This window comes from Dermochelys coriacea, chromosome 8, assembly GCF_009764565.3.
Source record: "Dermochelys coriacea isolate rDerCor1 chromosome 8, rDerCor1.pri.v4, whole genome shotgun sequence".
Classification (NCBI taxonomy): Eukaryota; Metazoa; Chordata; order Testudines; family Dermochelyidae; genus Dermochelys; species Dermochelys coriacea.
In genome coordinates this window covers 19,221,155-19,244,523 of record NC_050075.1, presented here as the reverse complement: position 1 = coordinate 19,244,523, position 23,369 = coordinate 19,221,155, and the positions used below count along the sequence as shown (strand labels likewise).

General features: G+C 41.4%; 1 protein-coding gene across 3 annotated transcripts in view; it reads left to right on the top strand.

Moving 5' to 3' along the window:
- JAKMIP2 (janus kinase and microtubule interacting protein 2) overlaps positions 1 to 23,369 on the top strand; it is a 105,114-nt gene that overhangs the window by 33,361 nt on the left and 48,384 nt on the right. The window contains exon 2 of one of the 3 annotated variants that reach the window (XM_043490663.1): positions 12,753 to 12,967. The exons of the other annotated variants lie outside the window; for them this stretch is intronic. The gene's annotated coding sequence lies outside the window, so the exon portion shown is untranslated. The remainder of the gene's footprint in view (positions 1 to 12,752; positions 12,968 to 23,369) is intronic. 3 annotated transcript variants of the gene reach the window in all.

Genomic DNA, 23,369 nt, shown 5'->3' with positions numbered 1-23,369 from the left:
GATTTCCTAAATCCATATCCAAGTTGGGCTCCAGTCTGTGGCTTGCACCTGTCTTCTTTAGTACAGTCATATGGGTCACTTACAACTCTAAGTTTTCTGAAAACAGCCTGAAACACACAGGTCCGCTCTTGCCTGCAGCTGTTCCATATCAGAGTTTTCTCTGGATTATATTGCGATATCTTTAGAATCAAAGCTGAAAAAAAATTTCTAACAAAAAATTTCACCAGCTCTACTTAACAGTGAGAAATACCTCACTCGTTGAATAGTGTCATTGACATAATATACTTTGGGAATCTGGCCCTCTATGATTGAATCAACATATTTCTATAAACATGCCACTGGTTTATATTGTTATTCCTTGGAATAGTCTTTGTTAGCTGCATCTCTCTCTCTCTCTCTCTCACTAGAGAGCAGGGGGCCAGTGCTAGCAGCACAGTGTTCTGCTTCATCAGCACAAGACCCTGCTTCGGCGCACATTAGGGCTTTCATAGCTCTCTGCAGCCTGACGATTTGGAGATCCAATTAAAGAAGATAATGAGGTGCGCTGGCTTTGGAGGAAGTCGCTGTGCAGAGGTGTTAACTGGCAGCAAGTGGCTGGGAGAGAGGAGATATGGGTGATGAGATGACAATAAACGTGTTTGCGTGATTGGAGGGCTCCCTTCATTTATCCGCAAAACTAAAATCTCCTATAAAGGTTGAAGTGCTCTATGTATAAGCTTGCTTGCTTTAAAAACACTTGGATCCACTGTTCATTAAGATCCACATTTCTCACTAAGGAATGGATCCTGAACAGCATCTTCAATGCATTTAGTGTGATGAGACTTTCATGCAGAAGACACTCACAGTCTTTCTTCCTACTTCTGGGTTCAATTAACTTTTTTTTTCAATTAGAGAAGGGAAAATAATCTTTGTCAATTGCAATGTTAATCACACTCACCTAGCTCAGCTGCAGCCCCTTCTTGCTGTATCTGAAGTTAGGGAGATTGCACAGTCTTGTGCTGCCATCATGTTGGTTTGGATTTTTATTTTATTTTTGCTGAGTTTTTAATACACTTGCTATTTGACAGCTTGGTAGCTTTGAGCATCCTCTGTTTATTCAGAGACCAGGCAAGGAAGTACCTGCTTTCCCTACTGTACTCCCTGCTGGAAAAACCACCAAGGGAAGTTAAAAGGATAGTTTAGTAACCATGACCCATTCAGTCCCCAGTCTGCCTATGCATACTGCTAAGAAGGGAGTCTAATTAATGACAACAGCAGTGATGTTTGTCTTGTGGGTACCTATCCACTAAAGACACAATTGAAATGCTTTCACCTAGGCCACTAAACAAGCCGAACTCGGGCTGGATCTGAGCCTAGACGAGAAGGCCTCTACTGACATTTATCCTGAAGCCATCTGTCTTGTGACAGTAGCCAGCGGCAGATATGGGGGGGCACAAGGTATATTACTCAGCAAGTTGCCTCTTGCATCCTCCTTTGGTCACTTGTCTGTCATTGTCCTGTGCAGGCAGAAATGTCCCAAAACAGCAATATGCAGGAACCACCCATGGCTCTGTGTGCTTCTGGTTGACACAGTCAGACTTTAGCTCTTAGTTAGTAGACATACAGCAGGCCTCCTTGTACATCAGCACAAAGGTGCTCTGCTTCATTTCATATGTGCTGAGTGAGCATATAGGACAAAAACAACGAGGAGTCCAATGGCACCTTAAAGACTAACAGATTTTGTTTTTGTGGATACATACTAACACAGCTACCCGTCTGATACTTGGCATACAGGACAGTGTTTCATATCAATGAGCCACTCAGACCTCTCCCAAAATGCAATTAGATGGGTTTTCCTGGAAAAGAAACATCCTGCTTAACAGATGGTAATTCAAAATGGAGCAACAATGCTACAGTGACCTCTGGATACCGATGGAAACCACTAACACAGAAACGGGTGATCAGAGTCAGTTTGCAGAATGATGTATAGATTCAATTGTATTTTGCTCAAAGCAAAGCCATAGCCTCCCCCTGGCTCCCCCATCCAGAGCATGCATTGAAATCATAAGTGTTTTAGGGCCATATAATTTCCTATGCAGGCTGGGGGATAGGGTGCAACACAGGGTACAGGAAGTGAATTGCCTTCGTATTCTACCTTTTCAAGGCTGTGGATTGTCTCCCCACATAAGGCTGGCCCTCAAATCAGCAGAGTCCACTGAGGTCTATGAGGAATCTGTAGAGGCTCTGGCTCTGCACTAGCTCCCAGCTCCTTGCCTGCCAGGGAGCAGTGCAGGATTCAAATAGCAGTGAGAAAAAGCATATAAGTTCTGAGAAGATCATCACTAACTGAGTCACTAACGTCCCACAGAGGGAGATACAAGATGTGGAAAGGCCCTCACATCTCCATGCAAATAAGGAGAACAATTGCCTGCAGAGGATCTTCTGAGGTTGAGAGTGGAGAGCCAATGCCACGCAAGTGGAGTTCTCCCATTTCATTCCCTTCATTAGGGTTTGCCAGTTTTTCATCCTCTCCACCCAAATTTGGGTGATATGCCCCTTACTCTCTCAACTGTACAAAACCCACTTGTGTGAAAACTCTATAAGTAGGCACAGCCAAGATGGCACAACCAACAGCAACTGACTATACCAACTCACCCATCACAAATTATCACTGACGATAGAACTCAGGACTTTAGCAGCACAGTACAGACTCTACCATTAAGCTAAGGGAGTAATTCCATGATCTAGCAGCAGTAGTAGGCATTTTTTCTGTATGTGCACCAGCCAGCACATTACAAAAACAACAAAGAGCTAAAGTTGGAAAGCCACAGTAAAAAATAATAGAATAGAGCAATTGCCAAACAGAAGAAGAAAAAAGTAAAGAATAGAAATCGGAAGGAAAATAACTAAGGTGGGCGATATCTGTAGAAAGGGAAGAGAACAGAAAATTGCAGGAGGCTGGAGAGAAACTGTCAGTAGATTTGCTCAGCCAGTCATATTTCTCTTTTACATTTAATGCTGAAGATTACAATGTACTTTCATCCAGGCATTTCCTTTTTTATGGCTCACTCTGCTCTGGGAGGTGGCACAGCATTGTCTGCACACTCAGTGCTTGTCATACTATGGGACTAATATTTGCCTCAAACCTCTGGAAACGTGAATAAAAATAAATTTCCCCTGCCTGTTTGTATTATGCAGCTTAATGTGAATTGATCCAGGAAAAGTCTGAGACTTTTAATATACTAGCAATTCTAATTAACTGTAAGTGCAGCCATGATCTCTCACCGATAAATTCACCACGCCTTGTAGAAGTGTGTTAATATGTCTCATAATAAGCACGGCAAATGCTGCAGGGAATTAATTTTGTTTTCCAGGGATGCTAGTGTTACCACAAATCCAGGAATTGCTTTTAGTCTAGCATTTTATGGGTAAATTCTGTGTTAAAACAGAATCTTGCTGCTTGCTGTTGTGTCCAAACTGAATTTATCATGGTTTGAGGAATGGGCTTAATCCTGTAATTTTGGACTGAAATGTCCACACGGGATTTTTGGAAGCACACAAGTATTTCTGTTTTGCTGAGCTGAAATTTCTCATGTCTCCAGAGGGCTCTTGGAGTAATTCCCACTGATTACTGTGATACACACTTGTAGAGGGCACAGCTGATCTATAGCAACTTTCAGTGTTACTGCATGCTCATGGCTGCAGTAGATGTTATTGTTATTAGTCAGTTTCCTTATAGGGATTTGGCAGACCCTTCAATTGCTGGAGATGCTACCGCTATTTAAAACAATGAAATGTTGGTGAGGGTCCCACACTGAAGCTTAGGAGTGTAGTGAAGATTTTTTAACTCCCTTTATTTTATTTGTATAATGGCAACATTATAGTGTGCTGGGTACATTATAGTCAGGGCTATAGACTCAATGTTCTTTAGGCACCTAACTCCTTTTGAGAGTCTGGAGCTAAATCCCTTCCTCAACAAGCTTAAAACCAAGGGTCTGATATTGCATGTTGCTGAGCACTCTCAATTCCCCTTGGCTTATTCTGAGTTGAGGGCATTTAGCATTTTTCAGGAGGTTCTCAGCAATGGGGGGGGAGGGGGATTGGGCCCCAAACACCTCCTTCCCCAACTACAGACTGCAGAGAAAGCACTTCTCAATAATTCAGTTGGCACTGTGTCAAGCCCCCTCACCCATAATTCAGCACAACACATTCCAATGCACCAGGTGCTCTATTCTTTCCTCGCTGTAGAAAGGGGTCAGCAAGGAAGCCTGGGAGAAGCAAGAATTTGGAAATCCTGCGCCTGGAGTTTTTCAGGATATTGGCATGTAATTCAAGTTTAAGGCAGTCAGAGCATTACAACGGAGAGCTGAAAATTCACAGTTCCCTTCCCCCACTCCCATGCAGACAAGAATAGGCCAGTTTGACAGGTAAAAGAACAGCTTCCAAATGAAAGAGTTGACTAATCCTCTTTAGTTACACTGAGTGCCAAAGGAGTCACTTTAAGGCAGCTATTCCACACAAACACCCACACAACATAAATTACACTTCTAATGAACTCTTAATCAAACCTCTTCAATGCACTTATAACTTTGCTCAAGTTAATTCACAAAGCAGGCAATAGTGCCTAGGGGAAGCCATTTGGAATTGCAAATTGCAAAAACGACTTTAGAGTCTCAATGGTAGACTGGCCACCTTGCTGAGGTAATGCATAATATATTCCCTTCTGTTGTGGAAAGCTGCCCCCGTACCCGTGCAAGGCCTCTATGATAGGTAACTACAGAGCATGGTCATTTTGGCCTTTGGAGTCTGATAGCAAGGGGATAATTTCAGGGAGAAGTGGGCAACATGAAATTGTGGCAGCTTATGTGAATGCTTTTCACTTTACAGTAGTTGCCTGATTTTGAAGGCACAGCAATGCACAAGTGCTAATTTCTCAGGCTTGCTTGACAAGGTGTACTGTAGGCGCTGTATGATTATTCTAATTTAAACAACAAATTGATTGTTTCTGTGTAGCTTAATCTGAACATCAGCAATTCAGAAGCATACTGAATTATTATCTTGTGTATAAATAAACAAAGAACCTGATCTAAACGGTATTAAAGCCAATGGAAAATTCCCCTTGACTTTAGTGGGCTTTGAATAAGTACCATAATGAATAGGGCTGTCAAGCGATTAAAAAAATTAATCGTGATTAATCGCGCGATTAAAAAAGTTAATCGCGATTAATCGCACTGTTAAACAATAATAGAATACCATTTATTTAAATATTTTTGGATGTTTTCTACATTTTCAAATATATTGATTTCAATTACAAAACCGAATACAAAGCGTACAGTGCTCACTTTATATTTATGTTTGATTACAAATATTTGCCTATAAAAAACAAAAGAAATAGTATATTTCAATTCATGTAATATAAGTACATTATAGTGCAGTCTCTCTATAATGAAAGTTGAACTTACAAATGTAGAATTATGTACAAAAAATAACTGCTTTCAAAATAAAACAATGTAAAACTTCAGAACCTACAAGTCCACTCAGTCCTACTTCAGCCAGTCGCTCAGACAAATAAGTTTGGTTACAGTTGCAGGAGATAATGCTGCCCGCTTCTTGTTTACAGTGTCACCTGAAAGTGACAACAGGCGTTCGCAGGGCACTGTTGTAACCAGCTTTACAAGATATTTACATGCCAGATGCGCTAAAGATTCATATGTCCCTTTATGCTTCAACCACCATTCCAGGAGACACACGTCCATGCTGATGCCGGGTTCTGCTCGATAATGATCCAAAGCAGAGCAGACCAATGCATGTTCATTTTCTTCATCTGAGTCAGATGCCACCAGCAGAAGGTTGATTTTCTTTTTTGGTGGTTCAGATTCTGTACTTTCTGCATCTGAGTGTTGCTCTTTTAAGACTTCTGAAAGCAAGCTCCACACTTCATCGCTCTCAGATTTTGGATGGCACTACAGATTCTTAAACCTTGGGTCAAGTGCTGTAGCTATTTTTAGAAATCTCACATTGGTACTTTCTTTGCATTTTGTGAAATCTGCAGTGACAGCATTTGTAAATCAAACAACATGTGCTGGGTCATCATCCAAGATTGCTATAACATGAAATATATGGCAGAATGTGGGAAAACAGAGCAGGGGACATACAATACTCTCCAAAGGAGTTCAGTCACAAATTTAATTAATGCACTATTTTTTTAATGAACATCAGCATGGAAGCATGTCCTCTGGAATGGTGGTTGAAGTATGAAGGGGCATATGAATATTTAGCATATCTGGCATGTAAATACCTTGCAGCTCTGGCTACAAAAGGGCCATGCAAACGCCTGTTCTCACTTTCAGGTGACATTGTAAATAAGAAGCAGGCAGCAGTATCTCCCATAAATGGAAATAAACTTTATTGTCTTAGCGATAATCTGAACAAGAAGTAGGACTCAGTGGACTTGTAGGCTCTAAAATTTTACTTTTTTTGTTTTTGTTTTTGAATGCAGTTATGTAACAAAGAAAATCTACATTTGTAAGTTACACTTTCATGATAGAGATTGCACTACAGTACTTGTATGAGGTGATTTGAAAAATACTGTGTTGTAATAGAAATCAATATATTTGAAAATGTAGAAAAATATCCAAAAATATTTAATACATTTCAACTGGTATTCTATTGTTTAACAGAGCGATTAATCGTGATTACTTTTTTTAAACTGAGTTAATCGCGTGAGTTAACTGCGATTAATCGACAGCCCTAATAATGAACCAAACTGCTCTCAATTACCATTGTAAATCTAGAGTCACTTTATTGAAGTCACTGGCCACTCCGCATCCTTCACACTGCTAAACACAGAAGGGATGATTTCCTGGGACATATACAAAGTCAGCCTCACAACATTTCCCAGCCCCTGCCCTTGGAGATCCAGCGGGATCTAATCCTTGAGTTCTATTTCAAGGTTACTTGCTGAGTAACTTTGTGCAAGTCACTTAACCACTCAGTCCCTCAATTTCCCCTCTGTCAAATGAGTAGTCAACCCATGTAAATCTTTAGTTATGGAACCTGAAATCTAACAGAACTCATGTGGTTTAGGGTTTCATTACAAGGTTCACAGTACTTCTGAAGGAATCAAGACCTGATTTTGAGCAATGTGAAACCGATTAATGATTTTTCATGATTCCAGTGTGAAATCAGGTTAAAAACAACTCCACAGTTTCAACTAGTTTTCCCTTCAAAGCAGAACGCAGCAGGATGAAACTGAAGATCAGGTTTGCAAAAACTCCAGTGAACCAACCTCACTGAGTTTCATGTGGCTCTCACAATCATATTTACCCACCTCTCCGTGATTAAATAATGCTTGCAAAGAGCTCTGAGATCCTAGGAAGGAAGGCGTGATAGAAGTACAAATCTGTGGCCAGCTAAGACATTACAGCCCAGATTCATAAAGATACTTAGGTGCCTAATTCCCGTTGAGTTCAATGCACCTAAATATCTTGTGCATGTTGGCTGTTTTTTTGTCACTGTGCTGCACACCAGTACCACTCAGAAGTTCACAAAGGGGATAGATCTCAGAGCCATCTGCTTCAAAAGCACAGAAGAATCTACTATAAACTGTATAGGACCTATGGCTCAAACTGGATTAGTTTTAATTCTATTCTGTAATGGCCAGTAATGAACATATACACTAGTAATTATTCACAGTACTTTTATAATTGGGGCTCAATCCTGCTCCCTTAAAACTCAATGACCGCATTGACGCTAGTTTGAAATGCAATTGGGCTGTACATCTAAATAATAAAGCTGGCATATGAGTCCTTGAAATATCTTACAGCTGATTATTTTTATTTGCATTGTACTGAATAGTCTAAGCTACTGAGAAAATATTTACTAGCATCTTAACTACCGTTCTTTGTATCTCTCTATAAGTCTCTGAAATTATAGGCCATTTTTTTGGAGCAAGAAAATGAAATTTCATCTGGTTGCATGAGAATTCAAAACCTAAAATTTTTTCACTAAAGATAACGAGCTACATTGCCTTTGTTGTGCTATTAATATATACATCTATTGAAAAGAATATGTATTATTGCTCCTTTTATTTGGAGAAATTTATATTTATGGCTAGCTAAGGGATGTTCTCTCCAAAACAATAGTCAGCTGCATTGCTGAAGCATGACCTTGTAGATAAAAGTGATTACAAGTAACAAAATACAGAAGCTTTAATAAAAGAATAAAAAATAATGGCCAGATGTTTCTGTAGGAGGGGAAACTGCTCAGGGTGATAGATTTATAATCAAATTTCTCAAGAATTGTGCACAGTATTACTAAAATTGCCATTTACCCAGTATCCTGAATAAAAACCTGTGTCTATTACTGCTCCTGTTTTTACTGTATTCCTAAAATATTGCTGTTTAGCTAATGGAGACTCATTACTGGTGGAAGCAATGCTTCAGCAATGTAATGGTTCAGCTGGCTTTTGTTAACCCACCTATGTGAACCCACTGCTAAAATGTAATATTTCAGCCTTTGCTAGATGTTAAAAGGTATTTATTCAGGAAATTAAATAAACAGTTTAATGAATGAGGTGTTGGGGAGGGAATGTGAGTATGCTGTAGAAAACACACCCGTACACATGCGGCCATATGATAAAAGGTCCTCAGTTCCCATTTAGGCACCAAAATAAGGACCAGGTCTTCAAAAGTGCACTGGCAATTTTTTTTTTTTTTGGTGCCTAACTGGGAGCTGAGCACTTTTGAAAATTCTGGGCTTATTGTGAAGACATGGGATGAACTAAACAACCATCTTATAGTCACAAATAAATTTATTAGTCTCTAAGGTGCCACAAGTACTCCTTTTCTTTTTGCGAATACAGACTAACACGGCTGCTACTCTGAAACAGTGACAACAGCAACACTGCTCCATGGATCAGCTGTCAGACCAGAGGAGGGAGTCAGCCACCCCTAACCGTACCTAAAAATTGATCTTTTTGGTAACCGTTATGTTTCCCATATAAAAGCCAACCACATCTTTTATTTGTATATGCATGAAAACAATCAACAAAGAAAGAGCAAATGACAATATGAGACAGAGAGAGCAGTGTGAGCCATTGAATTGGCTGACAACATTGCCCTCATTAGCAGATGAGTAGGAAGAGCTGGTCAGAATATGGAGGCTAAGGGAGTTTCAGAGGAAAATTTTGAGTTTTTGGCAAAAAAACAAAACCAAAATATTTTGATTATGAAATGCCACCACAGTGCCTTGTGGAATTGTATTTTGGATGTCTTATGCTCCCATTTTCCTCTCTAGTACTCCCCATCGGTGAATCACGACTATGGTTTAGGCTCCAATTGATCCCTGGCATACAAGAATGTTCTTTAATTTCAATAGTGTTGGAGCCACATACAACACTAGGGTTGAATTTACTTTGCAGAGTTAATTTTCTTTAATGACCTGAAAATGGTTAATCTCTGCTACTTTTTTCAAACGTCCTGCCTGCAACCATCTCAGATGTGTGATGATGGCGGTGCTGTACTTGCAAAATTCCACTAATCTTCTGCTATCTTTCTGGGTGTACAGCAACTTCAGAAACTTTTAGGACATCTTTACTGTTGAATCAACCTCAAGAGAATTACTTGTTATATCCAACTCCTGCTTAGAAACCCATTGGAAAAGTGATACACCCCTTGGAGTGCCCCATCCCCAGCTCTATTTAATTTGGCAAATCGAAAGCTTTTGTTGCAGGCATTTCAGAACAGGCACATGGTAATCAGCATTAGTTTCAATGGGAAACGGATAGGGGCCCTTCAGTGTACAATGTTTACTTTGATGGATGAAGAACAGTTGTGTATTCATGAGTCAACATGCCACTCTTGACATCTGTCTCATCCTTATGTTTTACAGTTTTCTCCTTCTTTTTGTCGCCAGTGAAGGCGCACACAACACTGATCGTCCATTACTGTAACACCATACCCATGTTTTCCCCATTTAGTATCTACAGATCAACTAAAGCATGTGTGTCCTTTAAAGGGCTTTTAATATTGCTAGTCACTTTTGGTTTGATGACATTTACTTTTTCTCAGTATTTTGCATGTGAAACAGAAATAAAATAAAACAGGGAATGATCACTGTGAGATCAATGAATGGATGACACACAGTATTTGCTGGAACAATCCTTCAAACTTATGTCAGAAATTCCCATGCAAAATAATGCACCCCTTACTTATTAATTACTATTTATTATTGTACAGTGTTAGGCACCTCAAAGCACAGCTAGGATGAGAGGATCTTTGCCCTGGAGAGCATACAATCTGATATTGGACATGACAATGCCTATGGGGATAATGAACAGTACAGGAGTTAAGGTGACAAAGGAAAAGAGTCACCAGCAACACTATCACACAGTTACTCAGCTAAGTACATGTACATGACACGGTTGTTCAGCAACAGAGGATTCAATATTTCTACAAAGGTTGAAATAATTGGCTCATATATTGAGGATGGCATGGAGGATGGTGAGTTTTAAGGAAGGATTTGAATGTGAAAATGAAGAGGGGAAAGTACTCAGACATGTATAACATTGGTGTGACGGGTTGAACGCCCCATCCGGGGTGCCACCAGATGTGCTGGGGTCCCACTGGTTCCACCCCTTCCACCAGCCTGGGTTTCCTAGCTGTGCCAGGCCTTCAAGCCTTCTCTAGCACACACACAGGTAGGGCCACACCCCGCTGCAGACACAGACTGAAATAAGCTCTGTGTGGGAAGATTCAGCTCGGGGATTTACCCAGCACTCATGTGCACACCTCCTTTGGAGTGTAAACCCAAAATAATATTGTCTTGCACTGTTTTGAAAGATCTCCACAGCGCAAGCTCATAAAAATTCACCCTCTCCCTCAATGTGGAGAGAGATATGCACAGCTTTTGGGCCTCGCGCCCCAGATATGAATTGCACAAACTGGGTTTTGAAATAAACATGAAATAAGTTTATTAACTACAAAAGGTCAATTTTAAGTGATTATAAGGGGTATCAAACAGAACAAAGCAAATTACTGAGAAAATAAAACAAAACACGCAAACTAAGCTTAATACACTCGAGAAACAGATTACCAAATTTCAGAGTAGCAGCCATGTTAGTCTTTATCCGCAAAAAGAAAAGGAGGACTTGTGGCACCTTAGAGACTAACAAATTTATTTGAGCATAAGCTTTCATGAGCTACAGCTTCATCCGATGAAGTGAGCTGTAGCTCACAAAAGCTTATGCTCAAATAAATTTGTTAGTCTCTAAGGTGTCACAAGTACTCCTTTTCCTTTTGAGGCTAGCAAATGTAATTTCTCACCCTAAATGTTGTTTTAGGCAAGTTCCAGTTATTTCTCTTTACAGACTGGACCCGTCTCAATCTGGACTCAGCCCCCACCTTTCCCTTCAGATGTTTTTAACAATCTTCCTTCTTGGACAGGGAGGCAACAGAGAAGAGTCCTGTTCGCCTTACTCCCCAGCCTTAAATAGAATGTACATAAGGTGGGAACCCTTTGTTTCACATGGAAAAATACCAGCAGTGTCCATGGTGGTACTCCATACCAGGTGACATCATCCGATGCCCCTAAAGGGTCAAAGCAACATCCCAGGAAGCTCCTCAGAATGGTGGGAGATTACTATCTTCAAAGTTCTATTGTCCTTCTTAACTGGCTCATTCAGGCGGATTGCCTACTGTCTGGTGGGTGTTCCCCCAAATACACACACAGTTGTAATTGTTACAAAGTCAATATTCCTAAGCTCAGATACAGAAATGATACATGCATAAAAATTGGATAAACACATTCAGTAGATCATTTTCTTTTCAATGATACCTCACATGACCCATCTTGCATAAAACAAATCTTAGTTATGCCATATTCATATCATAACAATATTTCTATGAAGAATATGGGGTGTAACGTCACCATTAGAGATGGACAGACTTTTAGGAAATATGGATACAAGCTTTAAAGCTCAAGTAATAACTAAAATATAGTGACGGAGGTGGTGGAGAGGAAGTAGATGAACCGGAAAATGGAACACAATTCGTGCAATGGCCCAAGGTCATAAGCAGCAAAATAATACATGATAATTGGAGTGACTGTTGGCAAGAGAGCTATCGAATCATACAAAGAAAAGAAGTCTTTAACCTGGGCAGTGCAGTACATAGTATGAACACTTCAGAGTGCCTGGACAGCTTGGCCTGGGACAAACATCCATTTTCTCAGTGTCTTTGGCTCTAAAGAATCAACAGTGCCTTTCTGATTCAATTTAATCCATCTGCATTGAAACCTAACCCTCTAAGGCTGTCCCACAGGGTTGGATGGTAAAGCTGATAGCACACAGAAGCTTCAATGCTTCCTTGACACAGAGGATGAGGAAGAAGCAAGAGCAAAGGGAGAAGCAAAGAGAGAATTCAGTGCCCTGGGTCAGGAGACAGTAAGTGAATCTGAGAGATACAGCATGATCATGTATGTGCCCATTGGAGCCATTGACCATAGGCTGAGATGGGTCAGAAGTGACACAGAGACTGAGGGCTAAAATCAGAACAAAACAGCAAGAAGGACTTTCCCCTCTGGGGCCCTTCTGGCACATTTCCACAAATGCTTGCCCAGGGTCATCGATCTAGGAGAAGTACTTGGAATTGGTCAAAAAAGGAGAACTGGCTTTATCAAAATCACTTAGCAAAGAAGTCTAATGAGCCCTGAGAAAATGACCCTGACAAAATAAGAAATCAAGGGACTAATGATGACAATTTCCCCGTTTGCAGGATCACTTATGTTTGAAACTGGAGGCTACAAATCCTATATTCTGATTGACTGAGTAGAGTTTGATAAACTCTATTATTTGATGACCTTAAGGACAAGGACAAGGATAAGAACTTTGTTGTGGACACCCATGTGATGTTGTACCCCATGTAATTGCTGGATCCAGACTAGAAGGAAGTCTAGTCTGTAAAAGAAGCTTATTGGAACACCTCCGAGGGTGAGATTTATCTGCATTTAGCTTTTTACTGTATTAGGCTTAGACTTGCATGTTTTTGTTTTATTTTGCCTGGTAATTTACTTTGTTGTGTCTGTTGTTACTTGAAACCACTTAAATCCTATTTTTTATATTTAATAAAATCACTTGTTACTTAATAATTAATTCCTGGGGGAGCAAACAGCTGTGCATCTCTCTCTATCGGTGTGATAGAGGACGAATAATTTATGAGTTTACCCTGTATAAGCTTTATACAGAGTAAAATGGATTTATTTGGGGTTTGGACCCCATTGGGAACTGAGTATCTGGGTGTTGGAGCACTTCTTAAGCTGTCTTCAGTTAAGCCTGCAGCTTTTGGATGACGTGGTTCAGACCTGGGTCTGTGTTTGTAGCAGGCTAGCGTGTCTGGCACAACCAGGCAAGGTACTGAAGTCCCAAGCTGCCAGGGAATCTGGGTTTAGAGGTAGTCTCAGCACATCAGGTGGCAATTCCCAAGGGGGTTTCTGTGATCCAACCCGTCACAACCCAGATATGGACAGGAGAGGAGAGGAGAGGAAAACACAAGAGTGTCTTATTCTTTCTGTTGGTTTGTGCACGTGCGTGCGTGTGCACACGTATACACAAACTCTGCTCCTATCTGCTCTAACACCAGGCGTTATTTATGTATTCTAGTCCTAACACTGTTCCCAATTTGCTGAAATGCTGAGTTGGCATTTTGGCAGGTACTTACTTTCTTTCAGTAATCACAGAAGCACAGAAATTACAGATGAGAAAGATCAGTTAGGTCCCATCTAGTCCTTCACCCATGCAGCAGTGTTGTTTTTACTATACTCTCAAATATGTTGACCAGTCCTGTTTCAAATTACTTACCTGATAGGGGGTCCCCGTCATTCCCACCTGGACACTCTCCCACCATGAGGACCTCTTTCTTGATATGCTTCTTCCTGAATGATCCCTTATGTAAGTACCTGGGAAAGCTGCCAAAGGAAATATCACATCAGTGCAAAAAAGGATTTGGTTGCCCTATTTTTTCATTGGATATTTTTCCCACCTGTCCCCACTCAGCTACTTCTTTTTGCATTCTGCCCTAAGCAGCATTTAAGCCGCATAATGGTAGCGCTCCAGCTGCATGGATCCTACAATGTCTGAAATGAGGCACAATCCCTAATAACAAGAGCTCTCTGGCACACATCAAAACAGAGTAACACCAATTTGTCACTTGAGCCTCAAGCACTTCGATTTTCTATGCACCTCGCAGTGGGCCCCAGTATCCTGGGATACACATCCTGTCATGGCTTCATTGTAATGCTGGTGACACCTCTGAAAGCCCTTTAGAATTGTCATCTCAGCAGAAAGTAATTACCTTGAGTGAAGAAAACACTAAGAGATATTTTGGATGCCTCTGTGCCATTGACTTTACTGCACAATGGCGCCATGATTGGGGGAGGGAGCCATATGTGCATGCAACAGCCTCCTTCCACGTGCACAGCGGGTGATAAAACTTTAAAGACCTTGGGCCTGATTCTATACTCAGTTACACCAGTTTTGTAACATAATTCCAGTGGAGTCACACCAGGGCAAAACATGATAAATCCCATGGTAAATCAGATCCCTTTTTACAAAAGAAGAGAATAATTCAGTTGAAAGCAAGTAATTTGAATATATACTGAGACTTTTACAAGCTTACACAAAGAGGATGCACAAATTGCTTGACTCAAAACATGCTAAGACTCCCTGTGAGGGATGAGCTCACACACCCTGGGGTCCTTTTGCTAAATTTGGGCTATGTACAGAATAACCTTCGATAATTACTTGTAGATTTCAACAGTCACACATTGACAGAGACCCAGATGAGGCCTATTGATAATGCTGTATCTTCTTCAGACCTCAGGTGGTATATCTGTTAAAATTCCACCAGTCCTGCATGAAAAGAGTGTTCTTTTCTTTACAGGTACTCAGTATTACTCAATTAATGTCATCCTGCCAGGCAGGAAATCCTCAAATGGTCAAGCAATTTAAAGGCCCAAGATTACCTGTGACCTCCTTTTTATGTAATTTATATGTATGTCTTGAATAGTTTCCTTTTCCCACTTTAGTTCTACTTCTGATTCTCTGCAGACTTTCAGTTTTCTATTCTTAGAAATGTCCTCAAGGTCAGAATAACACTTTGTACATCACCTTCCCGGTATTGCTTATTTAAAATCAAGTTCCAGGGAAAGCCATTTTTAAAAGGGACTGTCAAAATTCACAGACCCCAAAAATGCCTCCCTCCTTCCCCAATCCACACATTAACCTTCTCAGATCTCACAAGCAAAGCAAGGTCATATTGAGAAGATACGTGGCTGGCACCCTTCCTAGAAAAGTGAGGTGTGTTTTACAAAGCAATGCTGATGATGTGGTAGTTGACACTCTTCTGTCTGAATCGACACTGAACCATTCTCCCAGCACACTGTTAGAGCGGACGGCATTTGTAAAGGCAATCTAAAACCAAGATCTTGACTAACTGTGAACTTTAGCTGCAATTGGATATAGTGTTCTTCTTCAGCTCCTCCCCTTAACTGTTTTGTGGTATTGATGTGTGCTTTTAAACAGCTGCTGTATATCAGATCACAGGTGGCTGCATTTTAGTGATGGATAGCTGGATCCTCCTATGCTTGTAAAGTGTCACTGAGATCCTTTGGGATAAAAGACATTATATATACGTAGATATAGACCCATTGAGCTAAATTGTGAGTTGCCATGTGCAAGTTTACTGGGGGCAGGGAGAGGGGAGACAGTGCTTTCCCTTCTTGTGCACATGACCAAGAGGCTCTTCTGAACCCCCCTTGCCCACAGGCCCCTGATCATGCCAGGAGATACATGCCTGAAACTCCTATTGATCTCCTAGGATGATTGGGCCTCAGGATTGCCTTCTATGATGAGATAACTGGCTCTGTGGCTATGGGGAAAGTGGTGGACGTGATATACCTTGACTTTAGCAAAGCTTTTGATACAATCTCCCACAGTACTCTTGCCAGCAAGTTAAAGAAGTATGGATTGGATGAATAGACTATAAGGTAGATAGAAAGCTGGCTCACCTGGTCGTCCCCTGCTCACTCCATCCCCCCTCCCTCCGCCGCTCACTCTCCCCCACCCTCACTCACTTTCACCAGGCTGGGGCAGAGGGTTGGGTTGCAGGAGGGGGTGCAGGGTGCAGGCTCCGGGAGGGAGTTTGGGTGTGAGAGGAGGTGCGGGGTTGGACTCTGGGAGGGAGTCACACACTGCATCCTTTGAGCTGAAAAATGGGCAATCTCTCTCAGCAGGGAAGTGTCATGTGCACTAGAAATTCAGGTCCGGAATCTCCTCCCACATACACCCAGCGTAGCTCTACCAGTTTTAATGGTGTTATTCCCAGTTTACACTGGTGTAAGTCAGAAGAGACGCAGGCACTCAGATTTTAAAGGTAAAGGTTGCTGTTACTTTAAGGGGAGGGGGCTATATTTGGAGTCCTTCTGCCTTAACCAATTCCATTTAGAAAACAAAACATGTCTTGGGCAGCCACTGAATTACTCGAATGAGAAAATTCTGCTTGTGAAGCAGAATCAATTCCAGGGCCTCGGTCCCTCAGAGTTATGATTGTTTGGCCTTCCACTCCAGGCAGTTCAAGAGGAAAAAAATATGCCTTGTCAAACTGAAGTGCAGATTCCATCCCATTTCCTCTGAAGCCCCCCCGCCCCCCCCACCACCACCACAGCAATATGTTTCTGCAGCCTGGCAGGCAGTGACGATCACCTCCATTTGTTTTGTGTGTAAAAATCACAATGGATGACAAGGCAGCCAAGTGGGACATTCCATTCCAGTGTTTTCAAACTCTCCCTGATGGGCTCATTGTCTGATATTGGCAAGACTGCAGCAATTTGTCAGCCCCTGCACCAGGAGGCAAGAGGACCGAAGCCTTTCACAGACATCTGCAAATGGGATGTGCGTTCCTTTTTGTCCAGATGTTTTCTTCTTTTTAGCATCATTTTGAATGGGGATATTTCATTATCAATCTTAAAAAAGGATCGTTGGGAGACAGATGGCTTTCCCCCCACTTAGCCAGTACTTTTCTTTTATTTGTTGTCTGGAAAACACTGATCCTTGCAAAACCAGCTTTATCACACATATCAGTGTCCTATCATGTAACACCAGATAACAGATCCAAATTCAGGGAAGCTCTTAAGCACATACTTTGAGCACGGGTGTTTTCCTGATAGAGATACTTTCCAGTTGGACCCATAATGAGTGACTATCTTTAAGTCTTAAGCCCTTCCCTCTTCCAACCTAAAAGTTTATATAAACTATCTGACAAAATTTTTGTCTCACATTAATATTTAAGAGTAGCAGCCGTGTTAGTCTGTATTCGCAAAAAGAAAAGGAGTACTTGTGGCACCTTAGAGACTAACAAATTTATTAGAGCATAAGCTTTCGTGAGCTACAGCTCACTTCATCGGATGCATTTGATGGAAAGCTTTTTCCACCAAATGCATCCGATGAAGTGAGTTGTAGCTCACGAAAGCTTATGCTCTAATAAATTTGTTAGTCTCTAAGGTGCCACAAGTACTCCTATTAATATTTAAGAATTCTATACATTCTCAGCCATACAAGGACAGGCATTGGCAGCCAGCAGGCCTACAGAACAGCAATATGCTACATACCAAAGCAGGCATGTGAGAACAGTGAAGTGCTTATAAAATCTTCCCTTATTCTATGTGAAAGCAACTTCATCATGGATTTTGCATCTCCATATATTCTCATGATTTCACAGTTACAAATATCAAGCTATGTTAGGACCTTTTAAATTGCATCTGCAAGACATGCCCAAAGCAACTGCTGTTTGAAAGCCAATTATAGTAGCACTTTTTTCTATTCTCCCACTATTTTATTTTATGTACTTATACATCAAATCCTCCTACATTACAAAAAAGTTCTTAAGATTGTAGTCAAGCATTCCAAAGTTAGGAAATGACAGATTTAAGATTGCCTGTGCAACCTTCATTTGACCTACCTTGTGCATATGCATCATGGTAAAGGCTTTAGTTACATAGCTTCACTCAGAGCACAGAATGGACAGTACTCACTGAGGGTACGTCTACACTGCAAAAAACACCCAACAGCTGTGAGTGGTTAGAGCCCAGGTAAACTGACTCAGGTTCATGGGGCTCATGCTATGGGGCCGGGTTCTGAAACGAGCAAAGGGGTCTCAGAGCCCAAGATCCAGCCCAAGCAGGAATGGCTACACTGCTATTTTTAGACCTGTAGCGCCAGTTGACCCAGGCTCTGAGACTCGCTTCCATGGGGGGAAGGGGGGGAGAACGGAGTATTGCAAAGTAGTATTCAACTTTTTATTTTCTTCTTATGTTCACGGTGTGGCCCCATATCCCATTTATTGCACACTACTCAAACCCTGTTCAAAAGACAGAATTACTCATGGCCTTTTCAATGGCACTCAACACTACAGTATCCAAGTGCTTCCCAAATATTAATGGATTTATTTTCACAACACCCCTGTGAGATTAGGAGGTATTATTATCCCCATTTTACAAAGAAACTGAGGCACAGAGAGATTAAAGCCAAAAATATCCACTGATTTTGGGTTCCCAATCTGAGACACATATAACCTGATTTTTCAGAGCACTTATAGTTATTTGCCACTTCATGTGTCAAAGCTCAGCCTCCACTGACTTCAGTTGCAGTTGTGAGTGGTCAGTACTGCAAATCAGGCTCCAGGGTCTCAAGTCAGACACTCAAAAATGAGGAACACACCATTAGTGATCACCTGTGAAAAGTTTAGCTCAAGTGACTTTCCCAGCATCACACAGGAACTCAGTGGCAAAGGCACAGTTCTCCAGGGCACCATTCAACTTCCCTATGCATGAGACCATCCTTTCTTTTCGTGCATTCCCCTGCCTCATTCACTGCGCAACAAATGAAAACGGGGTCCTACACTGAACATTCTCCTTCAGTACACCACACTGACTCATGAAGTGAGCTGTAGCTCACGAAAGCTTATGCTCAAATAAATTTGTTAGTCTCTAAGGTGCCACAAGTCCTCCTGTTCTTTTCGCTAGAACAGGTTTATCCTGGGCACTTAATGAGCCGGGGCCTGGTAGAGAAGAGGGTATGTGACCATGTCATAATGCATATGCACAAGGGAGTCCAAATAAAGTTTTCACTATTCAGGCTTCTCAGCACAGTCCCAGTCTCCCCCACCAGTCCCATTCTCTTCCTGAACATGTTCCCAATTTCCCAGCCAAACGATTATCAGTTCCCTTCTCCCAGCCCAGCTCCTTGTCCCTGGTCCCCTTACACAGCGAGTCCCAATCCCTGCCTTCCTGGCTCCTCCTCCTCCCATCTGTATCTCTCCTGCTCCCAGCTTTGGGGAAGCTAGTCCATGCACAACTTTTGCTGGGCAGACATACTCTTATTGACAATGAGGGTCTCATCCTTTGCCTTGTAGAACTCCCATTCACTTCAGTCGGTGTTGGGTCAAGTCCTGAATCAGAAACATGTCCTAGCTGGTACAATGGATTATTACAATATCCTTCCTCCTGGAAGCCTGCGTTCAAATACTGCTTGGGACCCATGGAGTTTGATTGCCTTTGTTATATGTGTAAACATAACAAGATCAGAACAGCACTGCAATCTAGTTGTAGTATCAACATATAGGACAGTCTCAAGCTAGTCCCTTGAGGATATGTGTCCATGTCACCAGCACACCATGCAAAGTGAAACAATACATCTTTTTTAGCAGATTCAACTCAGTAGAATCTCACGGGTATTACAGGGCAGGTTCAAGGTACACAGACAGATCTGTATGCTTATGCCTTCATGGTACAAATCCCCTCACTCTACAGCCTTTTGGAACTATTATTTCTGACTGTCTTAATTTCAATAAGCCCATCAGTTCTCCCTACATTTTGTAATAAAAAAGAACTCCAAACAGACAGAGCTAGTTGAAAAATGTTCCACAAAACATTTTTGTCAGAAAATGCAGTTTCATCAAAATGGAAACGTTTTATGGGAACTTGTCAATTTTGACAAAATCTTCAACAGGAAAAAGACAAAACAATTTGTTTAGACTTTTTCATTTTGTTTTCTGTTGTTTAAACATAATATATTAACTATAATTATCATAACATATTAATTATAATTATGTTATATTATTATCAAAATGAAGCAACTCAATATTATCCAAATGAAATATTTTGATGTTTCAGAATTTTTCAATATTTTCATTCCACAGTAAATTTTGAAATTTTGAATTTTCACAAATTTTGAAATGTCAGAATTTCCTGCAGAATGTACATTGCAATTTCCCTCGCTTTATTCATAAATAATACTGTGCCCTTCTCTAATGACCCCTTTAAGATAGAGGATTATTATCACCCCTTCTTACAGATCCAGAAATTCAAGCACAGAGGGTATGTCCATACCCTTCCATCTACTCACAAATTGCGCTAACCTAGAGTTAGGACACACGGGATGGAGAGTCTAAGCCTGAGGATACGCCTATATGGGGATAAAAAACTTCCAGTTAAGGGTCCCAAAGCTCAGGCTCCAGCCCAAGCCTGAATCTAGACAGCAATTTTTAGCCCTTGCAGCCCAAGCCCCATGAGCCCAAGTCAACTGAGCCAGGCCAGCTGCGGTTGTGCCACAGGTATTTTACCCCTTTGTAGACATACCTTTAGTCAAGCCCTGTTCCTTTGCAGTATAGTTGCAGCCCCACTCGATTCGTGCTCTGGGAGTCCACCAAAAGTATCCCAGAATTCCACAGGCCAACTTTCTTTGTCCTCTGGAGAGTCAAGTTTGGTGGACAGTCAAGTTTTCCCTCATTGCACCATGAAGAAAGGACTAGGGCAGCCCCATTTGGGGAAAGTTCTAGGAAGTATGGGATATGGGCAGTTGGACTCGGGCCCACATAACATAGTGTAGACACTAGAGTCCCAGGTTGGGACCCAGGGTTCAACAATTCCTAACCTGGGGTTACAAATTAGTGTGGATGCTCAAGCCATAGGTTAACAAACCCAGAGTCTGTTCACTCAAGTTCTATTAACTCTGGGCTTACATTGCAGTGTAGACATACCAAGAGAGGTTGAACGTCTTACCAAAGGTCACACAGAATACGACTGGCAAAGTCAAGAACAGAATCAATATCACCTGATTCCTGTGCTGTGCTTTAAGCCTACAAAGTTATCCATCCCTCAGTCCTCCCCACAACATAGGGTATAACAAGTGAGGCAAAGAACAAGTCTGACAGCAGCTACAAGTAATGAACCCAAAGCTCCAGGGATAGTCATGTAATTCAAAATATCAAAAGGGAGAGATACTGTAGGCCCAAACTAATCTCTAACTAATTTCCTGCCTTCCTAATGTTCTTATTTCGCTTTCCAATGTCCTTGTAATATTTTTCATATTTGTTTTCCCCCCCTCCAAAACAGCTGCTTCTGCTGGGTTTTTTTCTCTTTAAATACAATGTTGAATGCCAGCAGCTAACTCTCATTAACAGCCTTATAATAACAATCCAGTTGGAATGTGCAAGAGTAGAGAAAGGATTTTTATAAAGAAACCATTCTTTTTCAGTCCTCTATGGGATGGTTCTGAACAGCAGTAAGGAAATAAGGATTTATTTATTTTTTAGATTGAAAGGAATACCCTTTCCATTGTACCGTAGTCATGTCAAGCATTGCTGCGAATTTTGCCAGTTGCTGCTCATTTCGCAATAATTTCCTTTTTTTAGGCACATCTGACATGTTCTAAGTTGGCCTGTGAGAGAGAGAATTTCCTTGTTATTGGTAGATTGCAGCTTTGTTTTGATAGCAAACTGCTCACAATGACAGGCTAATTGCCATTCTGGTCTGTCGGACGAGGAAAAAAGGGTGCCACAAAGACAGCTTGGCAGGCTGCTATTTCACACCCTGAATTATTCCTCCTCCACCATCCAGACTACTTTATGGAGACTACCTGGTGGGGAATAGAATGAATCAGATTTCTTTGGTTAGTGATTATTAGTGCAAGGCCATATGCTTTTACTTTGTGTAAAGCAAAAGGGATTTCTGAGGCTGGGGAAACAGCTGAGCTGTGTGTAGCCAGGTTATTTCAGTGGCCCAATTAACAATGTTAATTTTGACGCAGCATCTCTGAAGAAACAGGACCTTGAAATATTATTTTAAGAAGGGGATTTTATATGCTGCAAATACAGGAAAGTATTTCAGTCTCAGATACGTACGGTGGGGCTTAGCCCTCGGGATATGTGCAGCGCTCCTATGGATATCAAGAGGACAGCTAAGCTTGTAGGGTGAGCATAATATCACGGGCAAACCCAAGATGTTCTGAGTGAAGCACTTCGCTCACACTAATTTAGGCCCCAATCCTGCAAAGATTTCTGTGCATGTTTAAATGTACACATTGTGAATAGTCCATTACTTACCATTGGCGCTATTTGAAAAATGGAATTTCCATCCCAGGGCTTGATTCAGAGTACCATGATGCATTGCCTTTCTGGAAGACTTGCTTTAGTCACATACAAGTTATTGGGCTCCATACAGGATAAAGGGGAAGTTCTATGGCCTGTGTTATGCAGGAGGTCAGACTAGATGATCTAATGGTCCCTTCTGGTCTTAAAACCTTTGAACCAGTGGTGTGTACTAGGGCAGTGAAATGCGAGTGAGGACTTGGGTTCTAGTCTCATCTCTGTCACTGACTCCAATATAACAGTGGACCCACACAGGACAATTTTTTTAAACTTAGTTTCCTAAAGTTAGGCACCTCAATCCATATTCAGGCACCTACTTACATGACCTGATTTCCAGAGGTCCTGAGTACCTGCAGCTACTACTGACTTCTGCAGGAGTTAGGGCTGCTCAGCACCTCTCCAATCACTTATTTCCCCATCTTTGTCCCAAAATGTGGATACTAATTCTTGCCAGTCTCACAAGGCTGTTGTGAAGTTTTGTTAATTGATGTCTGCAAAGGACGTTGAGATTCCCTGATGAAAGGTGCTGTGGCAATATAAAGCATTGCTTGTAAGCTTGTCAGATTTGTTTTATTGGTGATCTCTACAGTAATTCAAGAATTAAAACTGATCAGAAGGCCTGATGGTTTCCATGTGAGGCACAATTAAGGATGTGTGTTGCAACTGGGACCCTTCGTATGCATTATTTATATTAAAATGCTTTACCCTGTAGCTCAGACCTTACATGCAATGTTTCATCCTGCTATCAATGTTGAAACATAGAGCTTGGAATGGAAATGCTGACAGACTTTAACTGGAGAGGGATTCAGGGCTCCACTACAAGAAAAGAGGGCCTAACAGAGGGCCCTGGATTAAACCCTGTGGTACACTTTGGGGTACATTAAAGCACTATATGATAGGCTCATCTGTGGC